The following is a 12589-nucleotide window of genomic DNA, read 5'->3' as shown; positions in this document are numbered from 1 at the left end:
AACCCAGAATTCAAACACAAGGAGTCTGGCCCGAGACTTCATGCTGTCAAATGCATGTTAGGCTCAAATGATGTGACGTGAGCAGAAGCTATGCCAGCCTAGATCTATTCAAGCTGCCACTACTCAAAACAGGAAGAAAAATAACAGTTTGACAAACTCAACTGAAAAAAAAAAAAAAAACCCTACAAAATAGATAATCCTGTAGCTCCTCTGTACCTTCGTTCAAAAGAATCTACTAGCACTTTTTTTTAAACATTTATTATTATATATCTTATTTATGAAATTGCAACTCATTCTATTGCCGAGGGTTTAAATAAAAATTGTAAAGAGGATCAGTCATACAAAAATATGAATATGCTCCATCTTAGTGATCTTTCCCTTGTTTATCATCATAGAAATATGTTTCTTATGGAAGAATTTATATTCTAATTGTTATTAATAAGTCATTCTAGCTGATTATTCTAATTCATATTCTAACTTAAGAGAGCAGAAAAGGTGGAAAAAGAAATAAAAGATTGGCCAAAATGAATCAGAGTGATGTCAAGTCAGTTATTTTTGGCTCCACTGAATTATTGTGAGCTTAGGAGAAACTGGCAAACCAACTGACAAGAAGTATTTAATCTTGGTTTTTATTATGAATTTCTTACTCTGTTTCATTGCCTTTATATCTTATGAATTTTATTTCCTATAAATTCTTACTATATGAAATGATTACATCCTAGAACAAATAGCTTTCATCCATAGAAAACACAAAATGTAGTGCAATCGTTGTGGTCAAATGGCTGATTAAAATAGAAGGTAATTGTGGATATGATACAAAATGTGCATTTGCTTTTTAGAATTTTTCTTTGAGTAAATTACACCTCTTTTGCTATAGTTTCTGGGCCCTCTGACAGGCTAATTAGTAATCTGAACTATCAAATTCGTTTGGAGATAATGGAGCTGATCGGTTCTTGTGTTATAACTGCTTTTCTGAGGCCCCTCCCTCTGCCTGTGTTTTCTCCATCACTTCCCCAGTACACTTAATCCTGTTTAAATAGCAACATGTCAAACATGTCTGCTAATCAACTGACTGCATCCCCATGGAGATTTCTGCAGTTTTAAGCACTGTATTTCACAGTGTAAGGATTTTTCCCAAATATTGACTTCTGGTTTTCAAGGTTACCGATGATGTGCTCTGGCACATTAATCATTCTAAACACCTTAACAAAGAAGCTCATTAAAAAGACAAATACATTTATCAAGCAAATCATCAAGCAGATTATATACTTTCTACCCATAATGGATTATAGCTGAATAAATGACTTGAGTATTTTATAATTAAATATGCAAAAACACTTAATATTTTAATCCTCTGATCCTTCATTGAAGAATGGGGATGGACTGGGTTTTATAGCACATAATTAATATAGCACAATTTAGTTGCAATTATGTGAGTTAAAATTAGAAATAGTACTTTGAATATCTAGATTAAATAATACTATGATATCGTGATGAAGCACTGAAGACATTTGAAGTGCAAATGATTGGACATTTAATTTCTGTGGAACAACACTTTATATTTCTAGTATCTAACAAATGGATCATTCCTGCACTAGAAATAAGGCTTTAGGTTGGGAAGACACAGGTGTCTAGTCCTTTGCCCTTAGGCTTCCACTGGGACTGTAGTGATTATTTCTCTTGTCAGCCAAATAATGCTTTAAAAGCTTGGAAAAGGCTGAAAGGGTCAGTTTTCTCCTCGGATGCAATTGTATCTCCTGCTAAATCTCCCACTAACCTAACTCACACAAATTGCAGTTTCGTTTGGAGAAGTTCACTTTTCTATCTCTGGGTCTCCAAATTAATGGACCATAGATAACCTTGAAATGCAGCCTTCAGGCAGAAGGATCTCTCTTAGCAAATCCATATTTCCTTATTAATCTGTTTTTAGTTTCAAAGTAAGTATATTGCTTTCTAGTAGAACCTTATTAAAATATATACAAAAAAGCTAACACATTCAGTAATCTAAAAACATTGCTATCAAATCTCCCAGTGCTGCTCACTGAATCTCAAAGGATAATAGGCTACAGTTTCATTAAAATGTGTGTGACCATTTAACAAGCCTTTGCTGACTCCAGTGATTGGTGCCAAAGCCAAAATTGCACCAGAGTTAAGCAGATAAAAAAATATTATTCAGCGCTCTTGCAGTAGTGGAGAGACCAGAAGTAAGTCTGAGCTCAACATGCCCCACTACCCCACCCCCACCCTGGCCAAAAATAAAGAGGAGGGTGTGAGAGAGTTTTTTAAAACCTGGTAATCAGGGAGAGTCTTCTCCAACATCACAGTTCAAAAACATCAATTCTTCTGTGCTCAGCTTTCTTTATAGTCCAGTTCTCACAACCATACATGATGACTGGAAAAACCATAGCCTTGACTAGAGGACCTTTGTTGACAAAGTAATGTCTCTGCTTTTTAATATGCTGTTTAGGTTGGTCATAACTTTCCTTCCAAGGAGTAAGCGTTCCTTTAATTTCATGGCTACAATCACCATCTGCAGTGATTTTGGAGCCCCCCAAAATAAAATAAGCCACTGTTTCCACTGTTTCCCCATCTATTTGCCATGAAGAGATGGGACCGGATGCCATGATCTTAGTTTTCTGAATATTGAGCTTTAACCCAACTTTTTCACTCTCCTCTTTCACTTTCATCAAGAGGCTCTTTAGTTCTTCACTTTCTGCCATAAGGGTTGTGTCATCCATATTTGTGAGGTTATTGCTATTTTTCCCAGCAATCTTGATTCCATCTTGTGCTTTATCCAGCCGAGTGTTTCTCATGATATACTCTGCATAGAAGTTAAACAAGCAGGGTGAAAATATACAGCCTTGGCAGACTCCTTTTCCTGTTTGGAACCAGTCTGTTGTTCCATGTCCAGATCTAACTGTTACTTCCTGACCTGCATATAGGCAGGTCAAGTGGTCTGGTATTCCAATCTTTTTCAGAATTTTCCACAGTTTATTGTGATCCACACAGTCAAAGGCTGTGGCATAGTCAATAAAGCAGAAATAGATGTTTTTCTGGAACTCTCTTGCTTTTTCCATGATCCAGCAGATGTTGGCAATTTGATCTCTGGTTCCTCTGCCTTTTCTAAAACCAGCTTGAATATCTGGAAGTTCACGGTTCACATATTGCTGAAGCCTGGCTTGGAGAATTTTGAGCATTACTTTACTAGCGTGTGAGATGAGTGCAATTCTGCAATAGTTTGAGCGTTCTTTGGCATTGCCCTTCTTTGGGATTGGAAAGTAAACTGACCTTTTCCAGTCCTGTGGCCACTGCTGAGTTTTCCAAATTTGTTGGCATATTGAGTGCAGCACTTTCACAGCATCATCTTTCAGGATTTGAAATAGCTCAACTGGAATTCCATCACCTCCACTAGCTTTGCTCATAGTGATACTTCCTAAGGCCCACTTGACTTCACATTCCAGGATGTCTGGCTCTAGGTGATGATCACACCATCGTGATTATCTGGGTCATGAAGATCTTTTTTGTATAGTTCTTCTGTGTATTCTTGCCACCTCTTCTTAATATAATCTACTTATGTTGGGTTCATACCATTTCTGTCCTTTATTGAGCCCATCTTTGCATGAAATGTTCCCTTGGTATCTCTAATTTTCTTGAAGAGATCTCTAGTCTTTCCCATTCTATTGTTTTCCTCTATTTCTTTCCATTGATCACTGAGGAAGGCTTTCTTATCTCTCCTTGCTATTCTTCAGAACTCTGCATTCAAATGGGTATATCTTTCCTTTACTCCTTTTCTTTTCACTCATCTTCTTTTCCCAGCTATTTACAAGGCCTCCTCAGACGGCCATCTTGCCTTTTTGCAGTTATTTTTCTTGGGGATCATCTTGATCCCTGTCTCCTGTATAATGTCACGGACCTCCGTCCATAGTTCATCAGGCACTCTGTCTATCATATCTAGTCCTTTAAATCTATTTCTTACTTCCACTGTATAGTCATAAGGATCTGATTTAGGTCACACCTGAATGGGCTAGTGGTTTTCCCCACTTTCTTCAATTTCAGTCTGAATTTTGCAATAAGGAGTTCATGATAGCCACAGTCAGCTCCTGGTCCTGTTTTTGTTGACTGTATAGAGCTTCTCCATCTTTGGCTGCAAAGAATATAATCAATCTGATTTCGATGTTGACCATCTGGTGATGCATGTATAGAGTCTTCTCCTGTGTTGTTGGAAGAGGTTGTTTGCTATGACCAGTGTGTTCTCTTGGCAGAACTCTGTTAGCCTTTGCCCTGCTTCATTCTGTACTCCAAAGCCAAATTTGCCTGTTAATCCAGGTGTTTCTTGACTTCTTACTTTTGCATTCCAATCCCCTATAATGAAAAGGACATCTTTTTTGGGTGTTAGTTCTAAAAGGTCTTGTAGATCTTCATAGAACCATTCAACTTCAGCTTCTTCAGCCTTACTGGTTGGGGCATAGACTTGGATTATGACGACATTGAATGGTTTGCCTTGGAAATGAACAGAGATCTTTCTGTCATTTTTGAGACTGCCTCCAAGTACTGCATTTCAGAATCCCTTGCTGACTATGATGGCTACTCCATTTCTTCTAAGGGATTCCTGCCCACAGTGTAGATATAATGGTCATCTGAGTTAAATTTGCCCATTTCAGTCCATCTTAATTTGCTGATTCTTAGAATGCTGATATTCACTCTTGCCATTTCCTGTTTGACGACTTCCAATTTGTCTTGATTCATGGACCTAACATTCCAGGTTCCTATGCAATATTGCTCTTTACATCATAGAACCTTGCTTCTATCACCAGTCCCATCCAACTGGGTGTTGCTTTTGCTTTGGCTCCACCCCTTCATTCTTTCTGGAGTTATTTCTCCATTGATCTCTAGTAACATATCGGGCACCTACTGACCTGAAGAGTTCATCTTTCAGTGTCCTATCTTTTTGCCTTTCCATACTGTTCATGGGGTTCTCAAGGCAAGAATACTGAAGTGGTTTGCCATTCCCTTCTCCAGTGGACCATATTCTGCCAGACCTCTCCACCATGATGTCCATCTTGGGTGGCCCCACACATCATAGCTTAATTTCATTGGCTAGACAAGGCTGTGGTCCATGTGATCAGATTGGCTAGTTGTCTGTGATTGTGGTTTCAGTCTGTCTGCCCTCTGATGCCCTCTCTCAGCATCTATCATCTTACTTGGGTTTCTCTTACCTTGGACGTGGGGTATCTCTTCATGGCTGCCTCAGCAAAGTGCAGTCGCTGCTCCTTACCTTGGACATGGGGTAGCTCCTCTCGGCTGCTGCCCCTGACCTCTTGACCCCTTGGACTGCAATGAGATCCAACCAGTCCATCCAAAAGGAAATCAGTCCTGGGTGTTCATTGGAAGGAATGATGTTGAAGCTGAAACTCTAAGGTTTTGGCCCCCTTATGCGATGAGCTGACTCATTTGAAAAGACCCTGATGTTTGGAAAGATTGAAGCCTGGAGGAGAAGGGGATGACAGAGGATGAGACAGTTAGATGGCATCACCGACTCAATGGACATGAGTTTGGGTGAATTCTGGGAGCTGGTGATGGACAGGGAGGCCTGGCATGCTGCAGTTCATGGGGTTGCAAAGAGTTGGACACAACTGAGCGACTGAACTGAATTGAATCAGGGAGAGTATCATGAGCCCATATGTGTTTGCTAATTGGCTTTACTCAGAGGAAAACCTAGGGCTTCACTGGTGGTTCAGTGGTAAAGAACTAGCCTGCCAGTGCAGGAGACAAGAGTTCTATCCCTGGGTCAAGAAGATCCCCTAGAGAAAGAAATGGACCCATTCCAGTACTCTTGCCTGGAAAATGCCATGAACAGAGGAGCCTGGTGGGCTACAGTCCATGGGTTAGCAAAGAGTCAAATGCAACTTAGCAACTAAATGACAGCAAAAAGGAAAATAGGCTTTCTTGTATCTTCATAGGAGGTAATGCTCTAACTTGGATCAAGGGGGCCATCAAAGTTAGACTTCAACTCTAAAACAGAGTTTGGAAGAGTGGGTTCTCTAACTCCTTCAATGGCTACATTGGAAAGAGATGACTCCTAGGTTCTTGAAAAAAAAAAAAAAACATTCCTGGGTTGCAAAACCAGAAAGAGGCTTTCAAAAAGATTTACATCTCAGAAGGGCAGAGAAAGAACTTATAATTACAAGTTTTCCAAAATAAACATTTTTGGAGCTTTAGAGTCAGGAAGAAGCCTGTCTAGAGCAGAATAGAATATTAGGGCCCTTTTGGTACCTTGGTAAATTGGTATTTATTGCTTCTACTGCTCAACCCACATTTTAGGATCTGCTTCTTATAAGAATACATTTATTGTGTCAAATGCCGTCTCAGAATTCCTTATGGTAATTAAGAAAAGTCAATCTAAATTGGATTAAACAATAGATTTATTGGGGAACTTAAAGACTCAATCAACTAAATTTCCAAAGCTAGGCAGCTTCAGACTTCTGAATCTGCCCTCTTCTATGTGTTGGTTGCATCCTCTGGCTGACATCTCATGAGAAAAAGTGTTCTAATGGCAACAGGGCTATGTGTTCAGATTCAGGGAAAGAAATAGAGAGGGCCTTTTTGCAACTATCAGATAAAAATCTTGAGCTTTACCGTGACTAGACCACCCCTGAATCAAAGCTTGTGGCTAGAATACCCCATGTACTTTAGTTTCCCTGTCCAGATACTGTGATAATGAAGACAGAGTTTCCATGACAAAGTAGAAGACACTCTACTTTGGGTTAATCCCTCCAAACCTCTTATTTGCTACACAATTGAGAGATAAGGACTGATACTGAAGCTGAAACTCCAATACTTTGGCCAGCTGATGGGAAGAGCTGACGCATTTGAAAAGACCCTGATTCTGGGAAGGACTGAGGGCAGAAGGAAAAGGGGACAACAGAAGATGAGATGGCTGGATGGCATCACCGACTCAATGGACATGAGTTTGTGTAAACTCTGGGAGTTGGTGATGGCATGCTGCAGTCCATGGGGTCACAAAGAGTTGGACACAACTGAGTGACTGAACTGAACTGAACGTACTCTGTAACTCCCAGTATCTTTCTTAAACCTTGAACAGTCTTATAAACTACCAACAAATAAGACTTTTTCCACATGATACTATGTTTCCACCTGAAGTAAGACTCAGCTCAACTGAACTCATTCTTCCCCTACCCATTCCCCTTGCTAAGTGTCCCACTTTGCTTTAGGGTCAGTCTAAGGTAAGGTTCGAATCTAAGATCTATCAATGACTGCTTGTGTGATTGATAATAATTTACTAAACTCTATTGTTCTATTATAAAATAAGAATTAAAATTTCTTCCTGATTGGATATTATGAGAATTAAAAGAATGATCATTTTTAATGTGTCTTACTCTCTACCTCAGAGAAGGCAATGGCACCCCACTCCAGTACTCTTGCCTGGAAAATCCCGTGGATGGAAGAGCCTGGTAGGCTGCAGTCCATGAGGTCGATAAGAGTCAGACATGACTGAGCGACTTCACTTTCACTTTTCACTTTAATGCATTGGAGAAGGAAACGGCAACCCACTCCAGTGTTCTTGCCTGGAGAATCCCAGGGACAGAGGAGCCTGGTAGGAAGCCGTCTATGGGGTCGCACAGAGTCAGACACGACTGAAGCAACTTAGCAGCAGCAGCAGCAACTCTCTACCTGGCTCCTGAGAGAAATTCACTTAAAGTCAATTCTTATCCCTCCTTCACATTGTCCCATTGTCTACCACACAGGCCAAGCCTTTCTGTCTGGATTTTCAGATACTTCTTCATCTCCATTAACCTATTCACTTATCACTTTATTAAGTGGAATCAAAATAATTTTTTGTCTGTGCACTAATATGACACTAATGTCATAGTCTTTCTTAAGCCTTTGCTCACTCTTCCTTTACCACTTGGGAAGCCCTCTCTCCAGCTGCATCCACTTATATTTCTCTGATATGCCTTATCACTGATGACAATCTCTAGCTAAAACTTCTCTCTCTCTCCTCTTAGAATACCACATGCTCTTAAACCCAAACTGTTGTCTCTGCTTCCAGTACAGTTCCAGTGAGAAAGAAAATGCAGCCATCAGGGCTTGGCCTACTGTTAGATAGGCCTGAACCAGGCTTGAACGGATTCTTTCACTTATAGTTTGTATGATTAATGCAACTCTATTTTTTTATGCTTTGTTTCAAGCCGCTGCAAAGAAATAAATGAGTACCTATCTCATGGCTTCTCAAAATGAAAGATATACTCTAAGGCTTAGACTACTACTAATATCCAAACTGTGCTGTAGTCATCATTTCTGTTCCACACATTGTATACCCAGGGTCCTGGGAGCAAATCCTCCAACTGCATTTATATGGACAATCAACTGAGATTGCTTTAAACACGCTTACTTTTTTAATCACTTGATTATTAACTTATTTTAAAATTCCTTGAGAATGTTTTAACATTATAAAGAAAACCTGTAAAGCTTTGATGAATTCTTTTTATGTATTTTCCTAAGTTAGTTTGGAGTAGAAAAGAAATCTCTCTTCCATCACTTTTCAGTTAGGACCAAATAAGTTAACATATTCAGAAGAAGAACAAATTCAAGAAACATTTCAACTGGCTTCTGAGAGTCAAGAAACTTCATAAAATCACTAATTCTAGTAAGGAATTCATTCTTGCTGTCCAAAACGTTGAGAGTCACAGAAGACCACCTCTCAAAAACATTATCCTCTTCCTTGTCCTGTTTCTGAACAATGTGAGAAACAAAAGAGCAACATATGAGAAACCAGTGCATTATATTTATTACTCCAAATTGGAGGACATGATTTGAGACAACTTTAGTTAAATGATCAAACTTATGTTGGACCTTCAATTTAGATAGACTTAATCTACTTCCTCCTGAGATAAATCCAGCAACACTGAAGGAAAGAAGGCTTCTCCATGAGAGTGAAAACCAGCCCCCTGAGTAGCAAAATAGAATCCTTATTCCTCTGGTGCTGCTGGCCCTTCTGAAGAAGAGCAGAATCACTCCTAGCAGGACAGAGGTCCCTGAGGCCATACCTGCCCCCAAGAGGAAAGCGGGAGAAGCAGCACTGCGCATGCCCAATTCTTTGTGAGAAACTCTCAGCGGGCAAATATTCATCACCTTCCTCATGGTGCAGGAAGAACAAGCTAGAGAGATGCCAGAGTGTGTTTATGGAAAGCCTTCCTTCGTGTAAACCAGAGGAGTGGGACAGTGTTAGTCATTCAGTCATGTCCGACTTTTTGTGACCCCTGAACTAGAGACGCCTGGCTCCTCTGTCCATGGGATTCTCCAGGCAAGAATACTGGATTGGGTTGCCATTCCCTCCTCCAAGGGATCTTCCCGACAGAGGGATCAAACCTGGGTCTCCTGGATTGAAGGCAGATTCTCTCCCATCTGAGCCACCAAGGAAGCCCATTGTATCCAAGGAGATAGCCAAATATTTTGTCCTTTCCAAAGGAATGTACAAGTGAGATCCAATTCTCAGATCTGTCTAACACACCTGCAAAGAGTTTTTTTGTTTTTTTGTTGATAAAGTACTTCTTACCATACCACATATGTTAGATGCTCAGTTGTATCTGACTCTTTGGGACGCCATGTTCTGGGGCCCACCAGGCTCCTCTGTCCATAGGATTTCCTAGGCAAGAATACTTGAGTGGGTGGCCATTTCCTTGTCCAGAGGATCTTTCCAACCCAGGGATCGAACCTGGGTCTCCCACATTGCAGGCAGATTCTTAACCGTCTGAGCCACCAGGCAAGAGTACTTCTTACTGGCCTTAAATGAAGAAACATCGAGGTAGATTATTTTAATTTTTATTTTCTTATTTAAAATTTTATGATTCTTAACCATCTGAGCCACCAGGCAAGAGTATTTCTTACTGGCCTTAAATGAAGAAACATCGAGGTAGATATTTTAATTTTTATTTTCTCAGATTCTTAACCATCTGAGCCACCAGGCAAGAGTACCTCTTACAGGCCTTAAATGAAGAAACATCGAGGTAGATTGTTTTAATTTTTATTTTCTCAGATTCTTAACTATCTGAGCCACCAGGCAAGAGTACTTCTTACCGGCCTTAAATGAAGAAACATCGAGGTAGATTATTTTAATTTTTATTTTCTTATTTAAAATTTTATGATTCATGCTTGCTTTTTAGTTGAATACTTTTGTTTCAATTTTGTTTATTTTGACAGTTTGTATATAAGAGAATTTTACCCTTGCTTCTATTTTTTGTTTTAGTGTTAGAAAAATTTCCTTTTATTAAATAAAAGCATGATTTAATTTATTGACCTTTTAAAGAATTGTGGCACAGAATACAAGCATACAGTAAAATGGAGAAGTCAGGACATGGAAAACTAAAATTTCAGAAATATTGGTTTCAAGGACAAGAGTGGTCTATATGCAATGTAATAAGTTTTATAATATTCCCCCATAGATTTGAACTAGTTGAGTCAAAAGCAGGTCCATGATAGCTGAAAGTATGATCACCGACGTTCTTCTCTGAAAGCACTGTTTACTAATGGGCACATAAATGACAGACAAGGTACCAATTTTGAAGACCTTGCATTTATAGCCTCAGCTGTCTCTGTTATCAGATTCTGCGTTTTGTCCTGCCTTTTGCTTTGAAAGTGCTTTAAAATTGATGAACATTCTTGGGAAAGATCCACTGTCAGCTTGTGGCAGATGTTTCAGCAGCTGCTCCCACATTGTAAAGTGCCTTCAACAGGACACAGCCCAACACGTGGAAAGCAGCTTTCTGAGTAGACAGGGCAGCAGCTGTGGCTGCCACAGACCTTCCGGTGATGGAGCCCGTGGAGGAGTCAGTGTGGTTCCAAAGGACCATGAAGCTGAACTGATGAAAATCCAATCCTCCTCCTCTCTCTGCTGTCAGACCAGCTGTGATGAGGGAGAAGGAGCCGGGCCAGCTGCTACTTTTGGGGTTAGGAAGCCTTTCATTCTGCAATGAATATCCTTGGGTATTTTCTTTCTCCAAATTCTCATCAGGTTGTTGCATCTGATCCTCCATACATGAAGTTTTAAGATCAACATTTATTCACTTAACTAATATTTATTGAGCTTCTGAGGTGGCAGGCTCTGTGAGACCCTAGGAATTCAATAAGAAACAGGAGAACATTTTTCCTCTCAAAGAGCTTAAAACTAATTGGGAAAATAATGTATCAGTAAAAAATCTAGGGCTTCCCTTGTCACTCAGTCAGTAAAGAGTCTGCCTGCAATGCAGGAGACTCGAATTCAACCCCTGGGTCAGGAAGATCCCCTGGAGAAGGAAATGGCAACCCACTCCAGTATTCTTGCCTGGAGAATCCCATGGACAGAGGAGCCTGGCAGGCTACAGTCCATTGGGTTGTAGAGTTGGACATAACTGAGCTTTCACTTTCACTTTAAAAATTCTACATGCCATAACTAAGGTCTCTGTTATTGTCAAATGTTATTGACACAATTATTCTCATTCAGAAAAAAGATTCCTAACTAAGGTATCGTATTGGAGGAAAAGGGCAAAACTAGGGAAAGCATATAAAAAGTGCAAGTGGATTCTAAGGACAATGGGAAACAACCAAAGGTTTGAAATAGGAGATCATCACTGTCTTTTTGTTTTTCTTTTTTTTTTTTAATTTTTATTTTATTTTTAAACTTTACATAATTGTATTAGTTTTGCCAAATATCAGAATGAATCCACCACAGGTATACATGTGTTCCCCATCCTGAACCCTCCTCCCTCCTCCCTCCCCATACCATCCCTCTGGGTCGTCCCAGTGCACTAGCCCCAAGCATCCAGTATTGTGCATCGAACCTGGACTGGCAACTCGTTTCTTACATGATATTTTACATGTTTCAATGTCATTCTCCCAAATCTTCCCACCCTCTCCCTCTCCCACAGAGTCCATAAGACTGTTCTATACATCAGTGTCTCTTTTGCTGTCTCGTACACTGGGTTATTGTTACCATCTTTCTAAATTCCATATATATGTGTTAGTATACTGTATTTATGATTTTCCTTCTGGCTTACTTCACTCTGTATAATAGGCTCCAGTTTCATCCACCTCATTAGAACTGATGCAAATGTATTCTTTTTAATGGCTGAGTAATACTCCATTGTGTATATGTACCACTGCTTTCTTATCCATTCATCTGCTGATGGACATCTAGGTTGCTTCCATGTCCTGGCTATTATAAACAGTGCTGCGATGAACATTGGGGTACACGTGTCTCTTTCCCTTCTGGTTTCCTCAGTGTGTATGCCCAGTAGTGGGATTCCTGGGTCATAAGACAGTTCTATTTCCAGTTTTTTAAGGAATCTCCACACTGTTCTCCTTAGTGGCTGTACTAGTTTGCATTCCCACCAACAGTGTAAGAGGGTTCCCTTTTCTCCACACCCTCTCCAACATTTATTATTTGTAGACTTTTGGATCGCAGCCATTCTGACTGGTGTGAAATGGTACCTCATAGTGGTTTTGATTTGCATTTCTCTGATAATGAGTGATGTTGAGCATCTTTTCATGTGTTTGTTAGCCATCTGTATGTCTTCTTTGGAGCAATGTCTAT

The sequence above is a fragment of the Bos javanicus genome, chromosome 16 (assembly GCF_032452875.1).
Source record: "Bos javanicus breed banteng chromosome 16, ARS-OSU_banteng_1.0, whole genome shotgun sequence".
NCBI lineage: Eukaryota > Metazoa > Chordata > Mammalia > Artiodactyla > Bovidae > Bos > Bos javanicus.
Note: the sequence above shows the minus strand (reverse complement) of the source record.